The sequence below is a fragment of the Oryctolagus cuniculus genome, chromosome 15 (assembly GCF_051225735.1).
Source record: "Oryctolagus cuniculus isolate XC-2025 breed Fujian yellow rabbit chromosome 15, ASM5122573v1, whole genome shotgun sequence".
NCBI classification, from domain to species: Eukaryota; Metazoa; Chordata; class Mammalia; order Lagomorpha; family Leporidae; genus Oryctolagus; species Oryctolagus cuniculus.
Genome location: NC_142881.1, coordinates 69704871 through 69720961, shown reverse-complemented (window position 1 = coordinate 69720961; position 16091 = coordinate 69704871). Strand labels below are relative to the sequence as shown.

Genomic DNA, 16091 nt, shown 5'->3' with positions numbered 1-16091 from the left:
ACTCGCGCGCGCAGACCGCCAGCCCCGCCACTTCGCTGCGAGGAAGCGCGAGCGAGTAGGAATCGGAGGCAGCTCACATTTCAAACTTGCACGCAGGGGTGGTGCTGGTGCACGCCGCCGCCGAGCGAACGCACGACCCGCCGAGCGGCGCTCAGGGCGGGGGCGGCGACCAGGCCCCCTTCCCTCCCCCGCCGAGGCAATTAATTGGAAGCAACACTTGTGCGAGCGGGGCTCCCGGAGCGCTGCAGCCCGAGGGGGCCGCCGAGGAGGCGCTGGCGGTGGCTGACTTCGGGTGTCTCCCGCCCCCCCAGCGAAGGCTCCCAAGTGGCCATGCTAATGAGGGTCCGCGGCGGGGTGGGGGTGGGGGTGGGGGCGGAGAGGCCGCAGGGCTGGAGGCGGCCCGAGGGAGGGGAAGGGCCATCCAGATTAAACCTCGGTTTGCAGGATTTTCGGAACGGGTTCCGGGGCGGAGAAGGGAGGCGGCCTGGCATCTCACCTCCCTGGCACAGGTGCCTCCTGCCACCCTCCCCCACGGATTCCCCGAGCGCGGGCCTAGCACAGGGTGAACGCGCACACGTACGCTCGGGTTCCCCGACTTCTGGGCGCTCCTGTGCCCGGGAGCCGGAGGCCGGAGGGAAGCCGGGGGCGGCTGCTGCGCGCGCGGCCCCGCCCCGGGAGCGCGGCCTTCCTGACATTGCATCCTGTGCTGGCCACGGCCTCTTCCTCCTAGCCTGCCTGTCCGCGAGGGCTCCAGGCTTTCAGCTCAGCTTGCTCCTCCCCACCCCTCATTCCAGGAAGCCCACCCGCTGTCCCACCTCTCTCCTAGCCGCTGCCACCCTTACCGAGAAACCGAATTTCATAGCCCCCCACCCAACCTCGCCCCGCCCCCCTCCCCATCTGCCAGTGAAAGTTGTGGAATGGTGACCTAACCGCCCCAAACAATTAGGAAAGCCAGCCAGGCCCGGGCCATTCACCCCCAAAAGGCAGCCAGGCCCATCTTTCAAATGTGCTCCCAGCTGGACCGGTGCACCGGCTTTGAATCCAGTACCGGGACCTCTTTCCCGATCAGGGCCGCTGGCACGCCCCTGAACTTGCCCGTGTGCCCTGATGCCCGCCCTCGAAGTGGCTGAGACACATCACTTATGTAGAAATTACATTCTTGCTCCTTGTTTGACATAAATCGTTAACAGGCTCTAATCCCACCCACTGCCACTTGAAATATCACTTTCGGGGATGGCATTTGGAAATGCAGTTGTCATAGGCCTTCCCTCCGTGGAGCTGGGGAAATGGATTAATTCATACTTCATAACGTGCTGCCTTTTGGACAAGAAGTAGCTTCCTGCGAGAGATTAATAGGCATCTCTTTCCTGCGGGGCCGGCCCCGGGAGCAGCCAGGCCGAGGACTTCCCTCCTGCTCAGCACAGAGTCCAAGCCCGGGGCAGGCTCACCCCCTCTTGGGTTACTTCCTGAGACACTCCCTGGGGCCCTGCCCTCCCAAGCAGTCCCATGGGAGTTTGGGACCCCAGGAGCCCCCCAGTGGAGCCTCTCTCCTCTTTCCCACTGCATATTTCCCAGGCGACCGACTTACCCAGGGCCCACTGCTCTGCCAGTGACACCAGAAAACGTGGGACAGGAGATGGAGGTCCCTCAAACCTGGTTTCTGCTGTTCATCTGACTGTGAGGGCTTGGCCTTGATTATCTAGACTTCAGACAGCTAAGACCTCAAATAACCAGAGCACCCGTCTCTAGCCTCCCCACCCCACCCCCCACTAAAGATCAGTGCCACGATCATTCACAATTTTAATTTGATCATTAGCGCCTTCAAAGCCACCAAAGACCCCAGCAATGGGGACTTCACCTCTCATTCTGGAGATGTATGTATGTATGTATGTATGGCCCGGGATGTGTTGGTACCACGTGGCCAGCCCCACACTGAGTTCAGGAAAACCACTCCTGTAAGCTGAGCCGGAATTCAGACTAGAACAGAGCCGAGGTTTATCCCAGAGGGATCCACCTCTGGTGGCACTGCCGGGAAAACCAAAGACAGCCCTGCCGATCGCCCCACCTCGCCTCTCGGATCTCCAGGGGACAGAAAGCTGGGGGTAGGGAAAAGAGAATCCTGTGTCCTTAGCTCCTGGAACTGGGGACCAAAGGTCCTCTACTTTCCCCAGGTATGTGCCTCCCCTCCCCCAAAGCAAATACTCTCCAAGAGCAGATTTACATAATTAGGAAAACAAATTGTTTTCGAGCATCCTTTCAGCGGCTGCACAGGAAGCCTCCTAGCAGAAGCTGGGGTTTTCACATGCTAATTTCCAGGCCCGCTCCCGGGCTACTGCAGCCCCTCTCCGGCCCACTTGGTTATTAGCCAGTTCTTTTTAGAACCACACGCCCCCGCGTCTGCCGCAGCTCAGGCACTCCAACGAGTGCCGGCTTCAGAAGGGTTTCTCCCCGCTTGCCCCAAGTTCCAACTGCGCTGCTCCAACTTCCAAAGATTGCTCAAAAGCCTGGGGCCCCGAGTCGCCGCTCCACCCCCCCGGGCGCCTGCCTTGATAAGGATCTGCAGCAAAGCAGCCGCAGACAAAGGCGCGCTCCACCTCGGCTCGCCGGCACTCGGGCGAGCTCTTCCAGTGACCTCGCGAGGCGGGCACGGCCCGGGGGACCGGCTCGCGAGGGAGAAGGGCGGGCGTGCGGCGGCCCCTGCGCCGTGGCGCTTTGATGAATGCCCGCCGGCGCTCGGGAGGCCTGGCGGGGAGATCGGCGGCGGCGGCGGCGGGAGGTGGGGGCTTTTCTCGCGGGTGTTGGCACTCCTGCTGCGCCGTGGGCTCTGGTGAGGCGCAGCCGCCCACAGATCAGGGCGCTGCGGCCGGGAGGGATGGGGAACCCACGAAGCCGGCCTTGGGGAGGGCCATGCCCAGGCCCCGCTTGGGGGATGCGGGGGCGGGGCCTCCTCCAGGTCACCTACAGCACCCTGGGCTTCCTGGATGGTGCCCTTACCCTGGGGCCAAGCCATCCAGGATGTAGGTCACCCAGGGGTCACAAGTGGCTCCTGGCTGGGTGGCCCCCTAAAAGGCTTTGTGTCATGGGAGGCCGCGGGGAGAATAGAAGGCAGGACCAGCATACTAAAGGCCAGCTCCCTCTGACCGGGGACAGGCACAGCACTGAACCCAGAGGTGACTCTCCCGGGCCCCGGGGTTCTGAGTCACAGACCTCAGTCTCCTTCTGGCAAGATCTGCTGACTCAGCGGATCTCAGCAAGGAGCCTAATGACTTGAGAAGTCACCCATGTGAGCTTAGCCACTGCTGTGGACAGGGAGGCCCTGGATGGTGTCCATCTGAGTCCATGCACACGAGCTCAGGGCTGGGGAGCTGCCTGGGTCATCTGCCTTCTCAGGATGCACCCCAGTGAGTGCAGGGCACAGGGTGGGCTGTCAGTGCACTCATGCCCACCACTGGGCAGACCACACCACATAGCAGCAGATGGTTCAGATGGAGGCTCTTGGTGTGGTCCAGCAGGGGCCTGGAGGTCACCCCTGAGAGGGCTGGGCACAAACTCCCAAGTGTCCCAATGACACCGGTTCCTGTGCCCCCTCTCCCTCTTCAGGGCTTCTCTGCAGCGCGCAAGATGGACAGCACGGGGCCAATGCAGGCATTCCCACCCTTGGGGACACAGAGCAGGGGGCCCCAGGCTGTCTCCGGGCCTCTCCTCTCCCGGCCTTTATGCAGAGCTCAGGGCTATTGAGCACTTGCTGGTTGCCAGGCACGGTTCCAGCCACTTTCCAGGTATTAACCACACAGCATCCCCACCGATAGGCGCTCCCTGACAGCCAGCGACGGCAAACGGAAGTATTCCTGAAGGAAGTGGCGCCCGGGGCTACTTTGCATCCACAGCCAGCTCCCTATACCTGTGTCCCTAAGGTGGGACTCCCGGAGCCAAGCAAGGAGGGTGCGCACCCAGGTGGCCAGAGAGACGAGCGCTCATGTTGCCTACTCTTCTGTATTCTGCCCAGCACCCCGCATATCACTGCCATGGTTGCTTAGGTTGTTTCCTTTTTAACGTACTAATCATCTACTTGACATTTTGAGTTGCTGAGGGTCCCACTTGGGTGGGAGTCGGGGCCTAGTGTGGAACAGACCTCCACGCCTCTCCAGCCTCCCACCACTGCACCCCACTCCTCCTCCCAGAGTGGTCCCTGGGCAAGACCCCCACCCAGGCTGCACTCCTAGAAGTCTGCATTTGTCTCCTGCCTGAATGCCAGAATTGTTTCATTTTGCAAACACCACCACCAGCCTCTGCCCCACACCTCCACTGGACACCTCCGGGAAGCCCTACTATTGCAGGATTTGCGGAGCCAGGGAAGCTTCCTGCTAGGCTAGAGGAGAGTGGGAGGGGGCTGCAGGTGAGGAGGGGACCCAGGAGACACACACAGAGTGGTCACCGAATAGCTTTGGTCTCTGGAAGTTGCCCGTCCCAGGCTGCACACTATTGCTGGCAGGCAGGCTACGGAGCCCCCCTGGGGGCTGGAATGCAGAGGAGAAGGCCTGGGCCAGGCTCCCCTTTGAGCAAAGGGGCAAGAAGGGAGGGGGGGAGGGAGGAGTGCACCTGCACCTGGACTTGGAGGCTGAGGCCTCTGCTGCCTCCTGGGTGAGAAGCCACAGGGTTGGGGGGAGGGGTGTGGACTGTGTCCCCTCGGAAGATGTGGAAGTCTCAAGCCCCGGCACCTGTGACTGTGGCCTTATTTGGAAATAGGAGCTTTGCAGATGATTGAGTAGGATGAGATCATCAGGGTGAGCCCTGGTCCCTTGTGACTGTCGTCCTTACAGGAAGAGGAACTTCAGACATTGAGCCAGACACGCCAGCCCCCTGGGAGAGCATCACGCAGAGCCGACACTGGTCCTGCTGCCGCACAGAAGGGGCCAGCGGGCAGGCAGAGGGGGCCTGGCGCAGATGCTGGCGCTGTCACGGGGCCCTGGGCCCTGGTCACACTCTGACCTTGGTCTCCAGAGCGGTGAGGCAGTGAGGGTCGTGGCCCTTTGCTGTACCGGCCCCCACCAAGGAGTGCACAGATGGCCCTATTGAAACCTCAGTCCCTAGCTGTCCTAGCTCAGTGTATGATCTGTGAGCCCCCCTCCCACCCGCCCACTCCGAGACCTGGCCCCTTGTCACCTCTCTGAGCCCATTTTCTGCCAGCCCCGCTAGGTTCACCCTGCTTCAGCCACATGGCCTTCCTGCTGCGTACCTGCCAGCCGTACCTCCAGGGGCTTGGCCTCCAATGCTCTTCTCCAGGTGGTCCAGGCTCACCTGTCACCCCGCAGGCTTCCCCTCAGTGACACCTCAGTAGGGCAGCCTCCCTCAGCCATGCCGACCCCCTCCAAGATGTCCTAAGACTCTGACTTAGCGTCCCCCATGCCATGTGTAATGGGCACATTTCAATGATTTATCTTGTTTAGTGCTATCTCCCTATGGAACAGAGTCTTGTGTCTGTTGCATTGGCGGTATCTAAAATACGCCCAGCAGATTTTCTGGGTGAATGAAACAAGGACCAGCTGCCTGAATGTATGAGGCAGTCAAGGAATGAATGAATGAAATGCACAGTGGCACATCATGGCCTCCCGGGGTCAGCGATGGCCCCGGGGGCCCTGCCCGGATGGAGGGGAGCGCAGGGCCCTGGACGCTCACCAGTTCCCTTCCCACTGGCTTCTGGAGTGGCCTTTGAAGCCAAGGGGAAGGCAGCTGGGATGTCTGGGGTTTTATGACTGCTCCCAGGACTCGGCTTTGACAGGGGGCTTCCGGACGGCCCCAGGGTTGGACTCAGGAGCTCACCGCAGCAGCAAGTGCTGTTTCCCTTCCTGCTGGAGCTGCCTGCCTGCCTGGCTGCCCCGCACACCTCCCTGTCTGGCCTGGGGCCGCACAGTTCCCCTTCTGACGCCCAGACAAAGCCGCGCCTGGCCGCCAGGAAGGACGCAGGGGGAGGGAAAGGAGTTGAGGCCACGCACATACTGTGGCTGGGGCTGGGCGGCCAGGCAGGGCCACCCTCTGACCCAGTGTGTCCCAAACCTTGCTGGCCTGGTCTGTTCAGCCCTTTCCCCCACAGAGCCCATCTGGAGTCACCAGTCCAGCACTTGTCTCTCACCTTTCAACGGAGGAAACTGAGGACAGGGGCTCCCTCCAGCCACACAACTAGTAAGTGGTAGGACCCGGGACTCCTGGCTTCTGCCAGGGCTCCGAGCTATCTCCCCTGGGGCCATGGTCTACCAATTGCAGTGTCAAGGGTACACTCTCCAAGCTGTGACGCGTGGACAGATGCATGGGCTGACCTCTCACCCCCAGCCTTTCTTCCCAGTGCAGTGCGGGACTCAGGGTACCAGCAGGTGGGATTTGCCCAGGGAAGGGCTGCGCCTTTCAGCTTCTTTCTGCACCGACCGTGGGAGTCGCAGGTGGGGAGGGCCACCAAGGAGAGAGCTTCTGACAGCCAGGGCTGGCAGTGAGCACCTTGTCACCGAGGTGTGTAAGCAGAGGATGGAGACTGGCCACTGGCGGGTGGTGGCTTACAAGGCCCTTCTGCTCTAGGGTGCCAGGACAGGTGCACGGAGAGGAAAGGCGGCTGAGACACATGCCAAGCCCCTCAGTGTGCTCCGGGCAGCCCCGTGGCAGTTTTGTGAATATCCCAAGCCCAAGAACATTCGCCAAGGATGTTTTTATTACCTGGGGCCGCCTTCCCTCCCTCCTGTCCGGACTGTCCTGTGGGAGAAGACCTTCTCCCAGTGCCTGTACGGTCCTGGCCCTTTGTCCCTGGTATCCCCCACCTCCAGGAGAGCTGGACAGGCACAAACGGGCCACGTCCTCGTGCCAGAAGCGGCTATCAGAGCAAGACAAGGAGTGGGGGGCCTGATGTTAATCTGCAGCACTGAACTTGGCGAAGCAGCAGCACACGTATGTCTTGGAGGCCAAGTGCCCAGCCCCGTGCATGCTTCCCAGGACGGGCTTGTGGCTTGCTGGGCACTGTCCCTCTCGGGGCCCCACACAGTGAGGATAATGGCTGCAGCTGCTGGGCCTCTCTCTGCCGCCGTGGACACGAGCCTGCCCGAGTCTGGCTGAAGAAGAAGCACTACTGAGCCCACCCCTCCTGAGTCCTGTAAAAGCTGCAGCAGCTGGACACAGATGGGGCCAGGCAGGAGCCAGCAGCAGAATCCTGTCAAGGCACAGGGGCTGCTTCCAAAGTAGCAGATCCCCTGTGGTTCCAAGTTTGCATATTTGTCTGCAGTGTAAAATTCATGGTAGATGGGGCCGGCGCGGTGGCGTAGCAGGTAAAGCCGCCGCTTACAGTGCCGGCATCCCATATGGACACTGGTTCTAGTCCTGGCTGCTCCACTTCCGATCCAGCTCTCTGCTATGGCTTGGGAAAGCAGTGGAAGACGGCCCAAGTCCTTGGGCCCCTGTACCCACGTGGGAGACCCGGAGGAGGCTCCTGACTCCTGGCTTCGGATTGGCGCAGCTCTGGCTGTTGCGGCCAACTGGGGAGTGAACCAACGGATGAAAGACCTCTCTCTCTGCCTCTTCTTCTCTCTCTGTGTAACTCTGACTTTCAAATAAATAAATAAATAAATCTTTTTAAAAATCTCATGGTAGACCATGAGCCCAATAAAGGCAGGGATTTTGTCTGTTTTGTTCACTGTCATGTCTGGTAGCTTGTACATAGCACCTAGCAGGTGTTCAACCAATGTTTGTTGAATGACTAATGGATATTCACAGAACTATTACCCCACAGTGACAGGATTCCAGTTTTACTTTCTTTATAATTTTCTGTATTCCTTGATCATTTCACAAGCAGTGTATTATTCTGTATTTCCATATAATTCCCATAAAACCATTTCCGTGTTGGAATTAATAACTCCAAAAATCTAATACTTCTTCCCCTTGATAGGCCCTGTGTACCACCTTCAGAACCAATAAGCCACAAGCTGAGCACAAAACCACCCTGTGTCACCCGCTGAGCTTCTGAGGCCCAGACTGTGGGCGGTCCAGGGCAGGCAGGGCATGGACAACGGGCACTGCTGGACAGTCTCCATCCCCACTTGCCACACCTGCACCCAGCACACGTCTGTCACCTGCACCAGCCTCCGGATGCTTTCTCTGCCTCAGGCCCCGGGGCCCTTCCACCTGCTCAGGCTTTCTAAAGGCAGATCTGACCCCGCTGCTTGCTTGTCTAACCCTCCCAGCACTCCCCAGGGCTGACAGGATCACGTGCAAGCTTCTTTTTTTTTTTTTTTGACAGATAGAGTTAGACAGTGAGAGAGAGAGACAGAGAGAAAGGTCTTCCTTCCGTTGGTTCACTCCCCAAATGGCCACTGAGGCCGGCGCCTGCGCTAATCTGAAGCTAGGAGCCAGGTGCTTCTCCTGGTCTCCCATGCGGGTACAGGGCCCAAGCACTTGGGCCATCCTCCACTGCCCTCCCGGGCCACAGCAGAGAGCTGGCCTGGAAGAGGGGCAACCGGGACAGAATCCGGTGCCCCCACCGGGACTAGAACCCGGGGTACTGGCACCGCAGGTGGGGGATTAGCCTAGTGAGCAGTGTCGCTGGCCCTGTGCAAGCTTCTTACTGGCATTCAAGGCCTCCAGGGAGGTGGCTCCTGGAGGCGTCACGCCTGGTCTCCAGGAGGCCCTTCTGTTGCTCCTGGTGCACATTGCTCCTATCTGATGTCCCCAGTGAGTCCCTTAAAAAGACCCACATGCCAATAAAAGTGCTGGGCAGTGGCTGGGTGCAGGAGCAGCTGGGTGGTAGCCAACAGGGCAAATGGCTTCGACCCAGGGGTGGCAGACAAACTGAGCCCCATTCCCACCTCAACGCCTGCCTGTCAGTCTTGGGGGCTCTTCCAAGGGGATGAAGACCAGGGACCCCTGATGAATTTGAAAGGGAGAGTAAGCCCGGGCCAGTAGCCTGGGTTCAGGTTTTCAGTGAGCGGGAAAAGCCAGTCCTGGGGGTGCAGTGGCCTGGGTGCTTGTGTTCCCCCAACACGCATGGGCTGAAATGGAATTCCCACTGTGAGGTACAAAGAGGCAGTGCCTTTGGGAGGTGCTGGGTCCCGAAGGGATTGGGGTCCTTATAGAAGAAGCCTGAGGGCGCCCTGTGCCCCTTCTGCATTGTGAGGAAACAGCAGGTGTGAAGAATGGGCCTTCCTGCCCCAGACGCTCAGTCCGCCCGCATCTTGCTCTCAGCCTTCCCAGCCTCCAGGACCATGAGCAGTGAATGCCTATTATCTATAAATCACCCTATCTACAGCATTTTCTTACGGTGGCTCCAAATGTACCAAGACAGGGGCCGAGCAATGCTGCCTCAGTTTCCCCCACAGGCACGTGGCAACATTCCCCAGGCGTGGTAGGGAGACACAGCTCTGGAAACCAAGCCAAGGCTCCTGCTGCTCCCTGTCAGCAGGAGGTGCCCCCCCCCCCACTCCCAGGGCCCCAGACAGACCTGGGAGTGTGGTATGTAATTGAATTTGGCCTAATTACCTAATTGCACTGAGGAGCGGCGGGTACTGACAGAGGCCTGGGTGTCTGGGGTGGTGGGAAGCCAGGAGCCGAGATGCAGCCTGCATATTCCCCAGGCATTCACGGAACCAGACCCAGGCACCAGCACCTTCATTCCCTTGCCCCTCAGATCCCTGGAGCCCCGAGGGCAGGTGGTGCTGTGCCCATTCTACAGATGAGGAATCGAGGCTCAGAGGGACGCATCTCGCACATTCCTTCTGGGGCCTTTGCACACGCTCCTCCCCCCGCCCCCCAGAGCACCCTTCCCCTCCTCTTGCACAGCTGGGCTCTTGGGATCATTTCCCAGGGGATGCCTTCCCTAAGCGTCCTAAGCTTTATGATGACTGCATAATCCTTGACTGTAAATTCTGGGTCTTGACCCGACACTCTGTGGCTTTCCTGCCATTTGCTGCCCTGGGCCTTGGGGGTGGGCATCTCATGTGCAAGCAGGATGGTACCGGGGCTGAGCCAGGCATCCCTGCAGGGTTGTGGGGCAAACACATCCTGGGCAGGAGGACTGGAGGTCCATTCTCTGCGAGGCCCTGAGCCGCAGACTTTAGTGACCAGATCTCAGCTTTGGGAGATAAAAGGGACAGGCTCCAGGGCCACAGCTCGCAAAGACAGCCCGAACTGGCTGAATCGTGGCCCTGGCCTCCGTGGCCCTCCCCTTGCCAGGTCAGCTGTCAGTGCAAATGAGCAAGGCTCACTTACAGAGGGACAAGGATCTGACTGCAAAGTAATGGGTGGAACGGTGCAATTGCAGGCCTCACGAAGAGACTCACCCCAGGTCAGCCCAGCTCCTGGGACGCCTCTAGGCCCACATGCATCTGGGGCCTTCTCAGTCCCCTTCCCCCTTCAAGGAGGCAGTCTAACTGGGGACCCAGGTGTGTTGGGTCTGGAGCTGCTTGCCTCTGAATGCTAGCCCTGCCTCTTGCTAGTTGGGTGGCCATGAGCAGGCAATTAACCTCCCTGAGTCCCTGCTTCTTAATATTTTCGCAAAGATCAAAGGGGAGAATGTTTATGCAGTATTTTGTCCAGCATCTGGAACATAGTAAGGACCCAATAAAAGTTAACTCCTTAAGTGAGGAACAGTAGCACAGGTTGAATCCCCCTTGTCCAAAAATGCTTGGGTTCTTGAGCGTTAGATATTTGGGACTTTTTTTTCAGAGTTTTGGAATGTTTGTATATACAAATGAGATCTCTTGGAGAGACAGCCCAAATCGAAACACAAAATTCATTTGGGTTTCATATATGCCTTATATACATAATCTGAAGTTACTTTTAAAGTTTATTTATTTACTTGAAAGGCAGGGTGACAGAGGTGGGGGTGTGGGGACAGAGAGAGAGATCTTCCATTCACTGTTTCACTTTCCAAATGCCTGCAACAACCAAGGCTGGGCCAGGCCACAGTCAGGAGCCAGGAAGTCCACCTGGGTCCCCCGCACGGGTGGCAGGAACCCAAGTACTTGAGCCGGCGTCAGCTGCCTCCCAGGTGCAATAGCAGGAAGCTGGATTGGAAGTGGGGCAGCTGGGACTTACACAGGCACTCGTTTATGGGATGTGGGCCTCCAAAGCTGGTGCTGCACCTGCTGCACCCTCAGAGTGGGGTGCTGTTCAGTGACCGAGACCTGCCGCATGAGGTCAGGTGTGGAACTTTCCACAAGGGGCATCATGTCAGGGCTCAGAGAGCTTTAGATTTGGAGGGCTTCCACCCAAGCACTATAATCACGGCAGTATTTGCAGGCACAGGATGGTGGTCACGGTAGCACTAGCAGTGGCCGCAGCAGCTGCGGCGGGAGTCCCGGTACCAGCATCCACAGCGGTACCGGGAGCAGCATCGGCGTTAGGTATTCAATCGTGCCAGCCCTGGCTCCTGCACGAGGAGGGGTGCCGGGAAAAATGTACCCCTCCCTGTGCCAGTCTCTTCTTGGGTAAAAATAGGGCACTGGGCCGAGCGACCCTGAAAAGCTCCCTGCATTCTTACATTCGTGTCACACTGTAAAAGCAACACGAGTGGTATTTACACTCACTACACACTTCCTGATCTCCCGACATGCACTGCCCTCCCGCTTCCCCTCTGCCGTCCCTCAGCGCCGCCCCCCTTCCAGGGATCTTTCCTCCACCCCTCGTTGTGCTGGGTCTGTCGCTGGGGTGTAGCCAGCAGGTACTGAGTCTGCACTACACACAGCTTCTCCCTCTCTATCCATTTAACCTCCAACACAGACAACCCTGGGTGGGAAGAACTGTTAGTCCCATTTCTTGATACAACAGCCGAGGCTCAGAGAGGTTAGGCCACTTCCCTTAAGCCTCTCAGCTCCAGAGGCAAGAGGAGGAGGCCAGTCCACGGCAGCTGGCCTCCCCCAGCCTCTCTGTAGACTGAGCTTTTGCCTCTCAGCACTCACGGGTCCATCTCTCCCTGCTTGGTTAAGTGCAATGCTCCCACTGGCCACGGAGAGCCAGCTCTCGGCCAGCACGGGGTCTTCCAGAAGCAGCGGCTGGAAGCATTGAAAACCACCACCTTCTTGCAGAACCGAGGCCTGGGCGGTTCTGAGCGTGTGCTGGGGGCTCCCTGGGCAGTGGCAGCCCTGTTGGGGAGCAGGGTGCTCCCATCCTTCCAACTATGCTTCTCTGTCCCTATGCCATCTTTGTGTCACCTGGCTGGTTGTGTGACATACAAGTGCTAAGGCAGCCCTTTCCGCCTAAGGTGGGGACTCAGGGCCAGACCCCTGACACCCATCTGTAGCCCTACTGACCTCCAGGGGCCACCTGGGCACCCCGTGCCCTCTCTTTGGGGGGAAGCATCTTTCTCTTTCTTTTCTGTCCATAGCTCTCTTTCCATTTAGATGGGAGGAGAATCAGACTCAGGGGTCCTGTCCTCAGGGGTGGGCACGCAGCTCTCTCCCTGGGAACCACTGAGGCGCCTGTGCTTCCGCCATCAGCCCGCGGCCAAGGGCAGGGGCATCTCCACTGCGCCCAGCAGCGCTCAGCTTCCCCGGGAGCTCAAGAGCACGGCACTCTCCCGCGGGCTCCCATCCTTTCTCTTCCAAGCCCGGTTTATACAGACACGGGCCCCTCGCCTCCCGGGCTCCTGGCAGACGCTTAATTGGGAGGAAGTGATTCTAAACATCTGGGGCGCACATCTGAGAGTAGGCTCACGACCACACGGAGCCTGCAGGAAACGGGGATCTATGCAATTATGTCACTTCCTCAGCAGAGGGAGCCCAGAGGGGGCAGAGCTGAACAGCCACAGGCACGGCTGGGGGCGCAGACGGGGTGGGGGGCGCAGCTCGCCCTCTGGATGATGGTCCTGGGGCCCAGAGCAAAGGCTGCGGGGGACTCCCGGGCAGAGCTGGGCTGCAGCCAGCGGCACCAGTGGTACAGGGTGCTGTGGGCCCAAGGGGGGAGAGGTGAGACAAAGGGAATGAGAGCGGGAGGCGGAGAGAGGGAGGGAAGGAGAAAGGAGACAGGGAGAGGGAGAGAGGGGCAGAGAGGCAGAAAGCGGCTTCGCTCAGCTCAGAAACAGGCCTCCCCTGGCAACTGGCCTGGGAGCGCAGAATCTCTGCCCCCCCACCCCATCCCACCCTACCCTGACCTCCAGGGTGCAGACCCTGTGCGGATCTCAGCCCAGCCCCTTTCCCAGCCGTGTGACTCTGGGCATGGGACTTAACCTCTCTGAGTCTGGGTGTCAAGGGGCTCACCTGCGTGCTGTCATGACCTCCAACCTGCCTTTCATTTGTCTAACCCAGTGCTGGCTGCAAACAGCCGGCCAGGAGTGACTGGCCTGGGGGGGGGGGGGTGGCGGTTTCCACATCCTGCCTCCCGCCACCCCCGCCCCCATTTCCCCACTCGGTGGACACTGTGTCCTACACAAGTCCCCAGCCAGCCTGGGCCTGTGAGCTCCTGGAGGACACAGACCATCTTCAGGATTCCTAAGTGCTCATCACAGAGTCTGCACATAATAGGTACCCAGGCGCTTGGGCTGCACTCAGCTTATCCTCTGCACCGACTTTCTCCTGTCATTATAATTATGTGCCTGCTTGAGAGACAGACGCCTAATTCCACCCCGCTTCCCCCAGTAATTCCTGTTTCCTGCTAGAGACAATAGTGTCTCTTCATCCCAAACAGGTGAGACTGGGTCCAGTGGAATTCCTGACAGGAGCCCAGCCCCAGGCAGGGTTTCCCACCTGGCCAGCCTCAACACGCCAGCAGCAGCAAGGAAAGCCACTGGCCAGGGTTCCCAAGCTCTGGATTCTGCTTCTTCCCGGGGCCCAGAAACGACAAAGGCAGCTGGCACGGCCACAAAGGCTCCGCTTCCTTGCCGCCACCTGCCTGGCCACCACCCCGTCCCCAGGGAGGGGAACTGCCACCCTGCACAGCTTCTACTGCAAAACACAAACACCTGGTTGCCTGGGCAGCACCTTGCCAGGGTGACGTGAGCCAGATGGTCCCTTGGGAGACAGCTGGGTTGCCACAGAAACAGAATTGCTGTCACTCCAGCCGGGAGACCTGGATTCTAGATCCTCTGGATCCTGAGCTTGGAGAAGTGACAGGATTTGCATCAAGTCACACACAGCAAGCGGACTGCACAGCAGGAGCTGTTATGCACGGAGCCCCTTGGAGAGGGCAGCCTGTGTTATGGACTTTGAATCCATCATTGCGGGAGAGGCTGGAAGGCGAGATCAGGGTAACGTAGAGCATGGAGGTGGCAGAGCTGAGCCGGGGAACGCGCGCTGACGGGGAAGTCTCAGCACGGACCAACTGCCCTCCGCTGCCCACACTTTAGTTTCCAGTTCCGAGCTCTCCGTGTCCTGGCACCAGTCCCATCCCAGGAGCTGGCAGAGGCAAGCAGGGGCTGAGACCCACAGCTTCCAGAGCCTGCCCCAACGCCTAGCCCTCGCTGTGCACGCTGACACGGGCAGCTCCGGCTGGACATGAGGGCAGGGGTGTGTTGGCCAGGGCCTTCCTGCCTGCTCCTGCAGGCCAGCTGGGTCCTAGGGATGGGCGAGGGGCATACACAGTGGGTCTGGTGAAGGCAGCGATCGAGAGAAGGCGTGGCCAGGCAGGACTAGAAGCAGCCTGGGCAGGCCAGGTCTACGCCCCCCTTCCAAACATTCACCCTTTCAGAGCCACCTACCCACACATCGCTCCAACTTTGTTACAAACGATCTGAGTTACTGTGGACAAAAGAGTAACTCCTGCAAGCATCAGTTTCCCAATCGACAATATGGGCTGGGTCGTCACGAGGACCAGCACTGAGGCCCATAAAATACCCAGCGTGGTGCTGGGCCTGAAGAAAGAGCTCACCAAACAGTGCTTTCTCTCCCTGCTGCCTGTCGGTAAAGAGTTCTGGGAGGGGCCGGAGCCATGGCCTAGTGGGTAAAGCTGCCGCCTGCACTGCTGGCATCCCATATGGGCACCAGTTCAAGTCCTGGCTGTTCCATTTCCAATCCAGCTCTCTGCTATGGCCTGGGAAAGCAGTGGAGGATGGCCCAAGTGCTTGGGCCCTGCACCCACATGGGAGACTGGGAAGAAGCTCCTGGCTTCTGGCTTTGGATTGGCACAGCTCCCATTGTGGCTGTTTGGGGAGTGAACCAGCAGATGGAAGACCCCCCCACCCCCCGTAACTGCCTTTCTTTCTTTTTTCTTTTTTTGACAGGCAGAGTGGACAGTGAGAGAGAGAGAGACAGAGAGAAAGGTCTTCCTTTTGCCATTGGTTCACCCTCCAATGGCCGCCGCAGCCGGAGTGCTGCAGCCGGCGCACCGTGCTGATCTGATGGCAGGAGCCAGGTGCTTCTCCTGCTCTCCCATGGGGTGCAGGACCCAAGCACTTGGGCCATCCTCCACTGCACTCCCGGGCCACAGCAGAGAGCTGGCCTGGAAGAGGGGCAACCGGGACAGAATCCGGTGCCCCGACCGGGACTAGAACTCAGTGTGCCGGCGCCGCAGGCAGAGGATTAGCCTATTGAGCCGCGGTGCCGGCCAACTGCCTTTCAAATAATAAATAAATAAATAAATAAATAAATCTTAAAAACCAAATCAAAACAAAAAATTTGAGTTCTGGGAGGGATGGCTGGGAAGATCTGGTGAGACACAGGCCTTCAAACTCCCCTTGCCCCGGGTACACACAGGGAATGCTGGCCCTGTCCAGCCCCCTGCAGCCGGCTCTCTGCCACCTCTCCTGTAGGCGGCCTGGCTCTCCTTGGAGGCAACGGAGATGTGTGCTTCATCCCATGTAAACCTCTGCTGTCTTGGAGATGGTCAAGGGCTTCCGGCTCCGGAGCCTCCCCCCGAGGAAGGGGCTGTGTCCTGCCCCAGGTCCCAGGGTCCCACTCAGCTTCCGCTTACTTGGGGGTGGCCAAGGCTGGTGTTTACCTTGACCCTACTGAGCGCCACGTTTTCCAGAGCCTGGGTTCTGTGCCACCTGCAGGAATGAGAGACGCCAGGCCCTCCTCTACACACTGCACCTGTGTGAACTCATTTCACATCCATGACACAGGCAACAGTATCACCCCCTTTTATCAGAGGAGGGAACCACGGCACAGAGAGGTTAGGGGACTTCTCCAAGG

General features: G+C 59.2%; 1 protein-coding gene across 6 annotated transcripts in view; it reads right to left on the bottom strand.

Annotated features, from left to right (window-relative positions):
• The window catches only part of ZMIZ1 (zinc finger MIZ-type containing 1), a 215081-nt gene that overhangs the window by 60958 nt on the left and 138032 nt on the right, over positions 1 to 16091 (bottom strand). For 2 of the 6 annotated variants that reach the window (XM_070057913.2, XM_089314120.1), the window contains exon 1: positions 3 to 124. The exons of the other annotated variants lie outside the window; for them this stretch is intronic. The gene's annotated coding sequence lies outside the window, so the exon portion shown is untranslated. Of the gene's footprint in view, positions 1 to 2; positions 125 to 16091 lie in introns of those variants that run through there. 6 annotated transcript variants of the gene reach the window in all.